Raw genomic sequence first — 15,536 nt, 5'->3', positions numbered from 1 at the left:
AAGATCAAAACTGAACTTGCTAAAAATGTGGTAACTAAAAACGACAAGTTTTACAAGCGGGTTGCGTCACCTCAACAAACATGGAAGCCAAAAGTAGTTGAAAAGAAAGAAAGTGTTTCAAAACCAAAGGTTTCTGAGACTGAAAAACAATCATCTTCTACCACACCGGTAAAGATGAATGTTCCTTTGGATTACTATGTGAAACTTGAGAAAGAAATGCAAGATTCTGAAAAGAAAAATGTTCAAAAGAAAGACCAACCATCTGGTCAACCTCAAAAAGATGAGTTTTTCCTATATAAAAAAGTTGAGGTTGGGTCTGAAGAAAGTTTGAAAATGAATGACAAAAATTTTCCGCCACTTTACACTACAAAATCTCACATCAAAATTGAGTTACCTGAGTCAAAAGAGGCTTGGGTAGCATCTAAATCTAACTAAGTGTTTGTGGTATGTGCAGGAGCTTCCGAGATCCGTTTCGTGATGGATTATGGATAGTGGAGCTTCTCGGCACATGACAGGAAAGACAGCACTGCTGTACGATGTTAGAAATTTCAATGGAGGTTATGTAGGGTTCGCAGGCAACCAAGGTGGTTGAATTGTTAGTGAAGGAACGTTATCCAATGGGATTGCTACGTTTGAAAGAGTTAACTACATTGCTGAGCTGGAGAATAATCTGCTGAGTATCTCGCAGATTTGTGACATGATGTATACCACTCACTTCACAGACAAAGAATGTTTGATCTTGAAACCAGTATTTGTTATCCCTGAAGAATGGATTATCATGAGGGTACCAAGAGTAAATGATCTGTACGTGTTGGATATGAGCGTAGCTACTACAACCACGGGTCAGGCTCATTGTTTTGTGTCTAGAGCAACGGAGAAAGAGTCACAGTTGTGGCATCGAAAGATGGGCCACATTCACCTACGAAAAATGAATCACCTGGTGCATAACGATTTAGTTACTAGTGTTCATGTGAAAGGTTTTCATCTGGAAGGAGAGTGCATTAGCTGTGTTAAAGGCAAACAGAAGAAAAAGTCACACCCTAAAAAGCAAGTCAATTCAGTTTCAAGACCTCTGGAGAGACTTCACATGGATCTTTTTGGTCCTGTGAATGTCAAAAGTATTACAAGAGATCGCTATTGTCTTGTGGTTACTGACGATTATTCCAGATTTTCGTGGGTATCATTCTTGAAGTCGAAAGATGAAACGTATGATAGTTTGATGGCGTTGTTCAGAAAAATTGAAAATCTGTACCAAAGGCGTATCAAAAGACTCAGAAGTGATAATGGTACTGAAGTCAAGAACAACAAGATGGAAGAATTTTGTGATGAAAGAGGTATATTGCATGAGTTTAGTGCTCCGTACACTCCACAGCAGAATAGAGTCGCAGAACGCAAAAACAGGACACTAATCGAGACGGCTAGAACAATGCTTGCTGATTCAAAGCTTCCGATAAATTTTTGGGCAGAAGCTGTTTCCGCCGCATGCTATACGCTCAACAGAGTTCTCACTGTCAAGAAATTCAACAAAACGTGCTTTGAGTTGATCAATAACCGCAAACCAAATCCGACGTATCTTGAACCGTTTGGGTCACCCTGTACTGTTCTAGAGCCTTTTGGAAAGTTTGGTCCGAAGAGTATTGAGGGAATATTCATAGGTTATGCAAGTCCATTACGCCGAGTCTTTGTTCCAAGTCTGAAGCGGATTATTGAAGCTCACGATGTTGAATGTCAAGGTAATGCAATGCCACCGCAGAATCCTGGAGATTCATGGCGTTATCATTACGACACTTTGTGGGATTCGTTTGACATGATGGAAGAACCAGAAGAAGAAGAAGATTTCTTTGATGAGTTGGATATTTTGCGAGAATATGAGTCATCGCAGGAAAGGTTCCCAGCTGAGTATTCAAGGCGACCACGACAAACTTCAAATGACAATGAAGCAGGTCCAAGCAATGCTGGTGAACATGATGATGTCCAACAAGATGAAGTTGCTCATGATAATCAGACGGCAGAGAATGATAATCAAGAATCTGAGAACATGCCAGTATTTGATCGTGGTGATTCAGATTCTGAGGGGGAGCAAATTCAGATTTCAAGTCAAACAAACCCAGTCAGTGAACAAGGTGCAAACCAGAATGTTACTAATCTGGAAGGCGAGGTAGATGTTCCAGGCGAGGTGATACCAAGAACTCTTTCATACCATCCAGAGGAGCTGATCGTTGGAGAACTACAATCAGGCGTTCGCACTAGACGTCAAATTGACCAAGGGCTTACTTGTTTTTATTCTACAGTAGCACCTTTACAAACTGAATTTTCATTAAGTTGTTTTATTTCGCAGATCGAACCGCAAACATACAAAGAGGCGCTAACTGAAGATTCTTGGGTCAATGCTATGCAAGAAGAGTTGAGTCAGTTTGAAAAGTTGGGAATGTGGAAGTTAGTAGACTTGCCTGATGGTCACAGGAAAATTAACACAAAATGGGTGTTTAAATGTAAGAGAGATGATCGAGGAGTTGTTGTGCGAAACAAAGCTCGACTCGTAGTCCAGGGCTTTAGTCAACAGGAGGGAATTGATTTTACTGAAGTGTATGCTCCTGTAGCTCGACTAGAAGCAATCAGAATCTTCCTGGCATTTTCATCTTGGAAAAACTTCAAAGTATATCAGCTAGATGTGAAATCGGCGTTTCTCTATGGGAAGGTAAAAGAGGAGGTATATGTCGGACAGCCACCGGGCTTCTCCAATCCAATCCACAAAAACAAGGTTTATTTGCCGGACAAAGCGTTGTATGGTTTACACCAGGCCCCGAGAGCTTGGTACGAGACATTGTCTCAACACCTACTAGCCAACAGCTTCATTCGTGGAAAAGTGGATGCCACTCTCTTCACCAAAGAGGTCGATGGACATCTTCTGATAGTTCAGATATACGTGGACGACATAATATTTGGGTCAACAAATGAGAATTTGTGCAAAGATTTTGAACAAGTTATGAAGCAAAAATTCGAAATGTCATCAATGGGGGAGATGGAATTCTTTTTGGGTCTACAAGTTGATCAACTACCTGAGGGAATTTTTATACACCAGACAAAGTACGTTCATGATATTCTAGAGAAATTTGGGATGTCAGGTTCTACTCCAGTGTCAACCCCGTTAGCAACGAATCATGGGATACACCCAGATCTCACCTGAGACCGGGTAGATGAGACGCTTTATCGTTCCATGATCGGTTCGTTGATGTACTTAACTGCTTCAAGACCCGATATCATGTACCCAACGTGCCTCGCAGCAAGATTTCAATCTAACCCGAGAGCTTCGCACATGATTATTGTGAAGAGGATATTACGCTACCTGAAGGGAACTCCATCATTGGGGTTGTGATATCCTAGAAAAGGCGATTTCACGCTCGAAGGGTATTCCGACTCAGATTTCGGATGCTGCAAAGTCAATGCTAAATCAACAACAGCAGGATGCTAGTTCTTTGGACCTCGTCTGGTCACCTGGCAGTGTAAGAAGCAAACCTCTGTGACTCTATCCACATGTGAAGCTGAGTATGTATCTGCTAGCAGTTGCTGCTCTCAGATCTTGTGGATCCAGCAACAGATGCGCGATTACGGTTTGCAATTTCTTAACACCCCTATCTTTGTTGATAATGAGGCAGCTATTAATATAATGAAAAATCCAGTACATCACGCTAAAACTAAACACATAGAAATTCGACATCACTTCATCCGAGATTGCTTTGAGAAGAAGTTGATACGAATTGAGAAAATCCACACTGACAATCAGAAAGCTGATTTACATACCAAAGCTTTTGACAAAACACGTTTTAAATATCTTTTAAAACTGAATGGTATGATGCTTTTCTTGGTGTCGGATGGAATTATTGGCGTTGATGAAGGTACTGTTGTAGATGACAATGAAAAACAATCTGCAATGGTTTGTCGATTTTTTACTTGTTTTGATATTTAGGGGGAGTAAATATGTTTTAGAAGATACAAAAACAGTAAAAAATTCTAAAATCCAAAAACATGAGAAAATTTCAAAATCCAAAAATAATAGAAAACTGAAAAAGAGCTTGTGTAAAAAGGGAAAATGATAGTACATCGGCTTGACAGTTACGGTACGCTAAAGATTTGTAAAGTTTAAAAGCGTTAAACAGTCTCGCTGATGATGTGCCGATAGATTTTTACACATTTAGTAGGTTTTTTCGGGATATAAACATAAAATTCAAACTTGCTTATTTCGTGGGGAACACTACTTGGATATATAGGTAACCCCTGAAATCTCGTTTGAAAGATCCCTCTTTCTGAAATACTAGGTCTTTATACTCAGTGATATCTGGGGTATTATTCTGGGACTTCTGCTGAATGGAAGTTCTGACCTAGTCCCCGAATAATACTTTCCGCATTGCTTGAAACATAGCTCACCCTCAGCATAAAAAATGATAAAACATTGAAAAATGCTAATCATGTGCTGTTGAAACAAAAGATCCTCTAAAGGGGACACACCTAAAGTCGAACCGTCATCTCTCTGCTGAACGAAAGTTCTGACCTGAGCTCTCACGGTTTCGCATCTAACCCCTTACAAATATCATCTGTGGTATACTCACCTGTAAGACTGAATATTGGGATCTGGATACGGGAGTATATTCAAGAGGTGGGACACATGAATGAGTTTAAGTTCTTCATTCACCTAATTCGTATCCTGGACAGATTGAAAAATGTGTGAGAATTTAAGTGGATCAGCATATCGACAATCTAAGTGAATTGTTTAATTCTGAGTATGAAATTGAAGCTTAACGGTACTAGTGACTTGTCTGATAGCTGATATGATTCCCTAACACGCTCACCAAAAATATGTGTGTAAATAGTTTACTTTCATTACATTCTGCATTTAAGTTTCTGTATTTCATTTCTAGTTTAGAAACTTTATTGAAAATCTAAAAAGATTTTTCATTTCTGCTTTATTTTCTGACAAACCAAAGTGGAAAGTTGATCGTTAGATTCAGAACGTTGGAGCAGATGCAGAAAGATTCTAGCTGGATGATGAGTTGGGAGCTTCATATTTTAAACTTGAGAAATTGGAAAGTCAAAACAAGTTCATTAACTTGAAACTTGTAATTTTCAGAAAATGTTTGAAAATACTTGAACAAAAAAATCAGTTTGTTTTGTCACCGATCAACCAAGGTCATTAAATTGGACTTGGTAGATTAATTGAGTAATTAGGGTCATTAACTTGGACCTGAATACTTAAGTGGATTTCTGAAACTGATGAACAGTTGAAAATTTTTAAATTTGTATAGATTGTAATGTTATATGTTTGAGAAACAGGAAACAGGATTAAATATCCCCATGGCAACAAAATGTTAAAGTTTGAACCAGAAATTTGAGTCCTAGCATACCGAGAGGGGGAGTCTGTGAAAGGGGGAGTCAGAATTCTGGATCAACATTCAAAGGGGAGATTGTAGATTAAAGAGTGGAGATTGAAGGAAGCTTTTACAATGTCAAGACATTTTGGAAAGAGACAAAGACTGAAGACTCGACGCTGAAGACTTCGTCAACATCCAAGGGGGAGTCTGTTGGTGCATCTAATGTCTGTTAACTGCGTCTTTATCGAGTCTCATGTCTAGAACCAGATAGATCAGGGCTTGGAAATCAAGAAAGTGTGAATTTGATGTAATTCCGCTTGAAATGACACTAGGTCATTTCAAGCGAAATCTGTTGTTTATAATTCCGCTTGAACTTTCATGAGTGATTTCGCTTGAACTGTTTGGAGCGAAATCAGGTTCCGCTTGGGATGTTTCAAGCGAAATCACCACAACTATAAATAGGTAGTGTGTGTGTCATTTGGAGCGGAATCGGGTCATATGTTTTGAGTCGAGGTGCTGTCCGTTTGTCATTTGAACGTGTAAAAGCTCAGGAAATCAGTAATAGAAAAGAATTGAAAAGGAACAAGCTGTTTGACATTATTTGCATTGATTCCGCCTTTGTAAATGATGATGAACTACTCATACTGACTGTTTAGGCCTTTAGGGTCACCAGACGATCCAACATGCAGGTTCCGCTTCATGGCTATACGTGTCAAAAGTCGTTATCATAGCCCCTCAAGGAGACATATATCATGATGGTTAAGTGGTTTGCTCTATGGCAAAAGATTAGGAATTTAAATCCTGCAAGGTGCAAATATAGGTGAATTTATTCTTGAAAATCTAGGAAACAACTAATAAAAAAAACATGTTCTTTTATGAAATAGCTTAACTATAATCTGGAACATTCAAAGGTAAAAAAGCATACAATAAATTAAAATTCCATATTGTTACACTAAATGAAAAAAATGTATCCAAAACCAATATTTCAAATCCTATATCACATGTAAATCTAAACCAAAACGAATATCAAACATTCAAACCAAGCACAAACTGCATCAGATCTAGGTGGGTGTCTACAATGAAATCCCAAAACGGTGATGAAACCCTACATAAAAAAACACACACAAGAAGGTAGAGGTGGGTGGCCGAAGATGGGGCAATAACCGGCAGTAGTGTTACGTATCTAGTGTGTGTGTGTGTGTTTTTGGTTTTGTGCTTGTATTTATTAAGTTGTGTTGTATGTATATTCAAAAGGTATTGAGTTACATGCATTCACTGAGGTGGATTTAAGATTAAAGATAGTAATAAATTTAACTAAAATCCATAGTAAAAGCAATTCTAAAAAAACTCGTCTTTTTGTGCATCTGTGGTTGAGATATGACATGGAACACAAGAACCATGGCACTAGCTTTTCTTAACCCGTCATAATCATAATATGTAAATAGAGTAAAAAATTATAATGACGTATCACTTAAATGATAATAGTAGAATAAAAAGTTACAAAACTATTACATTTAGCATAAAAAAGATACGGGTTTTCTGGAAAGGAAAATTAAAGTTAACATTAAACTTGTAATTTTAAAACCTGCAATTTTCAATACAAATGTAGCTTTACCACTAGTCAACAAAATGAACACATAATTGGAATAGTAAAACCTAGTTTATATACCATACTACTTTATTATAAAACCACGTTTCTCAGAATTCACGTACCCTGTTCGTGCTCGGAAAATGTGCCCATATGCTTTAAGATAAACAATATAATTACGAAAATGACAAAAATTGTAGTATTTGATAAACAATGCAGTTATGATAATAACAAAATCATAGTATTTTAATGAGTTACGTACCGTAATAACTAATAAGTTAATAGCTAACCAATGATTCGTGCAACCCACCTTGCATTCTTCATAGCAAATTACTTGATCAACTCTTCACAATTTATATTATCTAAGTCTTCATTCTCGATAGCTATCATCGCCAACCCGCTAAGTCTATCTTGAGACATTGTAGATCGTTCACAATTATGTAAGTAAGATCTTAACACCTTCAACTTTGAAAAACTTCTTTTTGCAGATGCCACAGTGACTGAAATAGTTAACAATATTATATATGCAATGCATGCTTCTGGGAAATAATCCTCTTCTTTCATATGCTCTAAAACATCTATAGGGTTGCTAAATTTATTGGTTAGTGATGCACGAAATAACTTAAGCCCCATATATAGTGCCTCGGCATCAATATCCGAGCTCCCTTCAAACTTGAGTGCATCTTCAAGATGATAACAAGACGACTTAAGATCTTCATCTTTATTATTCCTCAAATTCTGTGGAAACAAAAAACCAAATAACCCCTCATACCATTTGAATTGGTCAAATCGTTTCTCTAAAGAAGCTATAGCTTGATCAACAATATATAAGAAATACTTACTCTGAAATTCCTTTCAACAATAAATGCAACTTCTTCGCTACTTGAACTCTCATCTTTTCTTTTTTTCCTTTTAATTATACGTTTTTGTATAAATATCAGATCAATATCCATTTCACATGGTTCTGATGTTAACAACAATTAACAGACTAACAGTTTAACACTTAACACTAAACCGACGAATGGACCTTTTGAGTTCTGAATCTTCTAATCGATGTTCTTGTTCGTGTCTCTGATCGATGTTGTTCTTATTCATGTCTCTGAATCTTCTGTTCGCAGTAGCCCAGGCCCAACGATTCAGCGAAGTTCTGATGAAGTGATGATGTTCGTCTGTTCGTTACTGTAACGCCCAACTTTTCACATTCGACTAATAACATAAAATTCATACAATTTTACAAAAAATTTGGTATGACCCGTTTATATTGAGAACTTTTCCCCTGTTTTTAACAATATCATTTTCAAATCCTACGACACTTTTCAATTAACAAAAATTGTGACCATAAAAGGTTCACCATAAACATTTTGTACCAACCACACAAAAGGTTTAGAAATCTAAACAACTTACTAACATACTAGACACAAGATTTACATCATATCACAAAATGAAATTTTTGACCCATACATAATAGACAACTTGAACCGGAAGCGTATAAAAAGTCGACATTGTGTGTTCGGCCCGAGTGCGCCGCAATCAAGCATGGGATTTACCTATCATCCAAAATAACAAAACATTCGTTAGTCGTAATACATATCAATTCAAATCCTTTCATTACCTATCATTATTTGACCCGTTAACAAAATTCGTCTATTTGTCAACATCTTTAATCTAACTCATTCTTTTCATTCTAGCATAGGTTTTCTCTAAGTTTTTCTACCTTTCCTTCGGATACATCCAAACTGTAAACTTTCCGACCCGTCCAATATGGGTCGATACATACCATACGATTTGTCATAGTTTCATTGTTTTGACCCGTTATCAACAAGTCAATTCCTATCCATTACAACATCTTACTTTCCAACATTCTTGACCCACTTGAAGTAGTCATCATATATCCGTTACTAATGTATTTCTTATCCATTTCAAACATACAACATATCACAATTTCCGCTACAAGTAAACATACATTTCAACACTAAGGTTTAGATAACTAAATTAACATCCGTAGAACTACATAAAAGGGGAACTAAGTTCTTATGAACTTACCGCGATCTTGCGTTTCTTGAGCTTTAGAATGACTTGCTCCTCCTTCCTTCTTTGTTCCTATACATCACAACTTCATATACTTAGCTTTCGACAATTTCATTATTCGCATTTTCTTTGTCATATAATTATGACGTTTATGAATCATATGCATTCCGACTATAATCATATTTTATTAACTTAGCAAACTTTCATACAATATCACAATTTTATTAATTTAGACATTTCATCGAACACATGGCGTGCGTACATTCTAATAAGCATGATGTACAAGTATTTATAACACATTCATCCTAAATTCATCAAATAGATCAACTAATTCTTTCAAAATCAACAATCATAACCACACTATATATGATTCAAATCAAATCACTCATCCTAACACTTCTATAACATGAGTTTAACATCAACATTACATAATTCATCCATAACTTTTACTAATTTTACTACCTTACATAATCTCAAGTGGGTTTTTCCCTAACTAGTAGTACAATCGAAATAACACATAATATAACTCCTATTTGTTCATATCATCCAACATCTAGGTTCAATTTCATAAAAACATCATAAATTATATATAACCCACTTTATGAAATCTCATAAAAACATCAAATTTAAACTTACTAGATGTCAAGAATACTTAGATAATCAAAGTTCCATGCTCATGCCTTCGATTAATCCTTGATTTCACCCTCAATTTGATTGAATTTAGTATGTTAGGGTTTTGAAGGAGAAGTTCCTCCTGGCTCCTTTTTCTCGATCGCACATACCCACACTCAAAACACTGGGCATTTTTCTTTAAGGGTTTTAATTATAAAACTTTCATTTTTAACCCCCCATCTTTTAGAACATAACACTTTATCTCATTTCTACTAACTAACTTAGTAAACTTTAATACATACATAAGATTTTGGATTTGTTTAAATGCTATAATTATTAAAAATGGTAAAATTTCATGTTTACCATTTCTTTTCATCAAAATCTTGTAATTAGGCATTGTAACGTGTCATACGAAATTTGGGGTGTTACAGTTACTCTGATGAGTTTGTTCGTCTCGTCCTTTCAGATTCCAAGAGTCTATGAAATTGCCATCGTGTGTTATAATTTTTATTTATATCATATTATTATTGGGCCTATAAACCTAACGCGTAGTGGGCTAAATTATAAACCATTAAGAAGTATTTGATAATGGGCCTATGTTGAAATTGGTATGTGTTTACAATTTTTTTAAAATAACATATATGTATCGATTTTTTTTAACAATCTCGTGCCCTCGAAATCACGGGCCTTGTGCGGAAGTCCTCCCCACACACCATCAAAGCCGACTCTGTTTTTAAGCAACATAAATAGAATACTCATTTTTTTATCAAATACCAAATGGTGACCTCGCGAGAGACGCTAAGCATTTATTGGATAACTAAGGCCTCACTACGATCGAACCAACAACCTCATCAATGACAACCACTTCTTCTCCATCCCCGAGCTCCCCATACTCATCAAAAGTTGGAGGGGGGTCATCCACAAGGGTAACCAGCTGTTTGTTAGGACACTCCCGCGAGTAGTGTCAAATCATGTCGTACCTGAAACATCAAACAGTCTGGCTCGTGGAGACACCGACAGCTGTCGCGATTGTCTTGGCCGAATCGCCACTAGTGGTAGTGGCTCACGGAGTGATCATCGTAGAGGTGGCAGCTGTCGCGTGTGTCCTAGTTGTAACCCTAGATTCCTTACCTTTGTCTTTCCTTTTTGTTGCTTCACATTCATATAGGTCCACTATTATTGCAATTATACCACTCCGTGATCTTAGGTTTTAGGGCTTCTAGAAACCTTGTGATCACTTGTTCATCCTCCTCATCCACCAACACTGCATACATAGATGGTCAAAGAGGCTAATGAACTCCTCTGAAGAGATTAATCTTGAATTGAAGAGATAAATATCAAGACGGGTTACAGATAATTATGGTGAATTATTTATGGTGTCTTATATCTTTAAATTAGAGATAATTGTTAGATTTAATTAGATAGGTTTATCTAGTTGAATATTTTAGTTATATAATAGAGTTTGAGTCGGGTTAGGACTAGAACAGGTTTAGTATAAATAGAGGGTAAGGGTTATTGTAATTGTGTGCTTTCATTGATAAATAATAAAAAGAATCGAACGTGTTCGTACATTCTCATGTTTGTGTATTTGATTAAAGGCCTGGTTTCCCATAATTGGTATCAGAGCTACTTGGCGGTTTTGAGAGTCGTTTTCGAGAAAGGGCGCACCCCTAACGGGGGTGCAACGGCATTACGGAGGTAAAACGCGGTGGTCAAAGACGAAGATAAAAAAGGGTATCGTCGGCTTAGAAATAATTTCCATTCATTCATATAAGCTTCTTGAAGTCACCGATATGTGTCGTGATTCACATGAAGTTGTTATTTATATGGAAGCTTCTTCACGGAGTTGAGGATTTATAATGGGTCGGTGGTTTTGTGTGGTTCAAAACCATGGTTAGGAAGAAATCAATTATTTTATGTTTATTTTGATAATTGAATTCTTGGATCAATATTGTCGAAAGGCTTGAATGGGCGGATTTATTATGTGTATTTGGAGTGGTCGAGCTTGCGGCCAAAAGATATAAAACGGAAAAAGGGTCGTAGTATTGTTACGACGGCGAGTAGCAAGTAGGTTGTCAGGTGGGTTCTACTCGGATCGGGCAATGTTCGGTTGTTACCAGGTTTCATGGCGATAGAGTAGAAACGAGAGGTTTTACCCAGGTTTGGGGGTATTCTATTTGTCGGACACTCTTTCTCGTCAAGGGAAAATTGCAACGGCGAGTTCGATTTTTTTGTGGCGTGAAAAACCAATAGGTGTGTCACGGATAAAACGAAGGAGCGACGAGGCTAAGGGATTTTGGCGACCGAGGGACGGAACAACATGTGGCTGTTGTCTTTGTTGGTGGGTTGATATTTGCGAGGAGGTATATCAAGGAAGAGTCGGGCAGGGTGGTAAAACTACGATCAAAGAAGGGTTCACTTTGTTTTAAAAGCGAACGTTTGTTCGGGCCAGCCGGTGTCACAGGGAGTACAATTGGGAAGACGGTGGTGACAGGTGATCAGTTCAGTTTGCTTTGGTCGTGGTAAACTTCATAGCATTAGCAATTTTCAATCCAGGTATCAAGACCCTGTCCTTCCTGCCAAGGATAAGAAGGAAAAAACCAACGTAGGTTGTTCTTATTGGCAAAAGTATCCGATTGGAATTTGCAGATAGGCGGACGGAAGAAGATTCGTCAAAGCGCGAAGGTTTTGAATCTTATCGCATCTAGCAACGAAAGAAGAAACTGGTAGAAGTGGGGAGCTTGTTTTTTACCTTTGATCAGTGGTCAAGAACGGGAATGGATTTGTCGATGGATTGGATTTGTCGACAATGATGCGCATGTGAAGAACGGGTCAAATTCAAGATTAAGGGGGGGGGGGAGAAAGAAGAGATTAATCTTGAATTGAAGAGATAAATATCAAGACGGGTTACAGATAATTATGGTGTCTTGTATATTTAAATTAGAGATACTTATTAGATTTAATTAGATAGGTTTATCTAGTTGATTATTTTATTTATATAAATAGAGTTTGAGTCGGGTTAGGACTAGAACATGTTTAGTATAAATAGATGATTAGGATTATTGTATTTGTGTGCCTTCATTAATAAATAATAAAAAGAGTCGAACGTGTTCGTACATTCTCATGTTTGTGTATTCGATCAAGGGCCTGATTTCCAACATCCTCAACTGTAATAGTCCCATGCACAACATGATGATGATCAATAATAGCATCTTGCCGATGGTTCGGCTGCGGAATCCTTTTGCTATGTAATAGTCGATAAAAACTCCTCAACCGTAATAGTCCTCTTCACCTGTTCCAACCAAAGAGAAGTTGATTTTTAAACTTGACGGTCACCACCTTGACCTTCAACTAATTAGGAACATAGGTGATCTACCATCAATTATACATATTTTTAGTGCATAATTACCCCCTAAATCTAAGTACTTTAATGACTTTTTAGTTGCAAATAGTACCTAAATCATTCCTATTTGACAAATGCAGGTTTCCAAGGTCTCGGGATGAAAAGAAGTGAAAAACGAGCATAAACAAAGTAAAAATCCAAGATTCTATGGAAAGCAGCAAGTTGCCATATAGGCACAACTGTGCCACGCTATGGGCATGGTCGTGCACAACACCAAGAAGCACAAAGTTAACAAGTCAAGCCAAAAAATGGTCAACAGAAGTCCACTGAAAGGCAGGCACAACCGTGCCTACCTATGCACGCCCGTGCCTACCTATGCATGCCCATGCCCAAGAAGAGACAAATGATAGAAGCTTCGAGAACCGATGAGCATGCCTCCTGTTCAAGCCTTTTCGAGACAACTGTCCAAGCACGACCGTGCCTACCTATGCATGCATGTGGCTGTAACAAAATTGTAGCCAATCGCTCCAGAAAAGGATAAGAAGGACAAACAGTGTCGGGGATCAACACCAAGCACGGTCGTGCCCTCTAGGCATACCCATGCTCACTTAGCCTCTTCCAGCCTTTAAATAGAGCGCCTTGGCTGCCTATTTTTACCATCCCATTTCACCCACTCATCTTTACGTTTTACAGTTACTCTATGATCTTGAGAGGCCACAAAGGAGTTTGGATCATTCCAAGAAAACACTTATAATAGCTTAGTTTAAGAGAGAGTGTGAGAACTTGTAATCAACAACCCTTCTTCAAGTTGTTTGATCTTATCATACTTGATCCATCATGATCCACTCTATGATCACTGTTTGTGGACAAGTTATGGCCATTATTAGTTAAACCCTTTGTATTGCCTGGCTTGAAGATGAAGCTTGGTATGAATTAAATCTTTAATCTTTGGCAAGGAGGTGTTTTGTGTCTTTAACAATTCATTCTACTCTTCTTTTTTCGTAACGAGCTTGTGATTTTTTTTGGTTTTTGATCTTGTAGGAGTTCTTGATAGCCAAAGGAGGTGAAGCTTATTAGTACACTCATGGTGTGTAACACCCCATATACTAATAAAGGAAATCCGACCTTGGAGAAGTGGTTGACCCATTTGTAGAAACACATCTGTGATCAACCCTCGTTTATCAAGAATATCGTTGTTGGACTGCATGGTCTATATGCTAGGCCTCAATGATTAGCCAAAGCTTGGTCAAATGACTTGTCTAACACTGTCTATATGTTAGACTTGGTGCGGTCCAAGAGTTGGTGAACCCATATTAAAATACTATACATCTTTATATAAATATTTTTTATTATTATAGCGCCACCCGTTAAATAATATTAATCACCCTAGTTAATCAAAAGTGTCATTAACACCCATAGGGAACACTTTGATATATCCTTGTTACCTTTGAAGTGAGACAAAGGTGTGTCTAATAGAGGATCGCAAGCCATGGGAACAATGTAAAAGAAAGAAGAGTGGTTGGATGTAACAAACCCAAGATTAGGGGATTATCCCTTAAAAAGAACTTTTCTCTAAGATTGAGCAATGAATTATCTTTAATCGGCTCTAATTCTATATTAACCTTAAAGTCACATCTTGTAAATCTAATAAAATCGACACTAACCTTAGCTAGGAGCCAGGTCTTTGAGTTAATTAGCCTCACATATTGCCAATAGCTTAACTATAATTCATTCCAAGTGGATTCGGAAATCCAAAGCAACACTCTTCATGCTCTTGATATTCTCTACTAATCATCTATTACTTGCTTTTATTTTATGGTTTTAATATAAAATTAACAAAAGATAATTAATCAATTAGTTGGTAATTTAAAGTTAACTACTAAAATTTGTGTCCTTTGTGTTCGATACTTGGTTCTTACATCAATTCGGAATCCCCATACCCCACTCGCCCAAATTCGGAACCTCCACCTTGTTACATAAATTCGGACCACTCCTAAAGCCTTAATATATTTGGAAACCTCCCCCCCTCATTCCCTAAATCCTGAACCTAAACTTATCAGACACCCTTCTTCATAAACTCGGACCCTTTATGTCACGGCCCCCGACCCAGTTGCCTGGTCCGGAAGCCGCGGGACAGAAACCCGTGGTATTGGTGGTTGATTTGGCAGCGGAAATTTTAACAGGATCGTTTAAACTGAAAACGCCCAATTATTTTATTTTGAGTTTCGGGACGAACCCCGTGATTTACAATAAAGGAATTTCAATGGGAAATCCCCTGATTACAAAAACATGTTTATTTATTTACTAAGCCACTTCATTCAAGCTGGAGTGCTACGCGACACTTTTCCTTGTTAACAGTAAATCACCTAAAACATGTTTAAAAAGATTTTATCAGCAGGGAAATACTGGCGAGTCATTCAATTTGTACAAAACAACACATGGTTATAAATTTACAGTATTAAGAGTTTTTACATTTGCCCATATCTTATAATTATCTGGTCTAGTTGTCACTCGACCGGATCTATGACTGTGATCATATCACTATTGGGTCCTGTCACCGAATAGTGACGAGTATCACTAATTAGGCTCGCCCACCTAA

At 37.4% G+C, this 15,536-nt stretch overlaps 1 long non-coding RNA gene across 1 annotated transcript; it reads right to left on the bottom strand.

Moving 5' to 3' along the window:
• Nucleotides 1-8,341: 8,341 nt before the first annotated feature.
• On the bottom strand, nucleotides 8,342-9,743 carry LOC110902905. The gene is made up of 3 exons (XR_002571511.2): nucleotides 9,619-9,743; nucleotides 8,998-9,054; nucleotides 8,342-8,501 (listed from the first exon to the last, which is right to left on the bottom strand). It is a non-coding gene; the product is annotated as an uncharacterized LOC110902905 (long non-coding RNA).
• Nucleotides 9,744-15,536: the final 5,793 nt, after the last annotated feature.

The sequence above is a fragment of the Helianthus annuus genome, chromosome 13, assembly GCF_002127325.2.
Source record: "Helianthus annuus cultivar XRQ/B chromosome 13, HanXRQr2.0-SUNRISE, whole genome shotgun sequence".
Taxonomy (NCBI): Eukaryota; Viridiplantae; Streptophyta; class Magnoliopsida; order Asterales; family Asteraceae; genus Helianthus; species Helianthus annuus.
The sequence above is the reverse complement of the archived record's forward strand: the minus strand, read 5'-3'. Positions and strand labels throughout refer to the sequence as shown.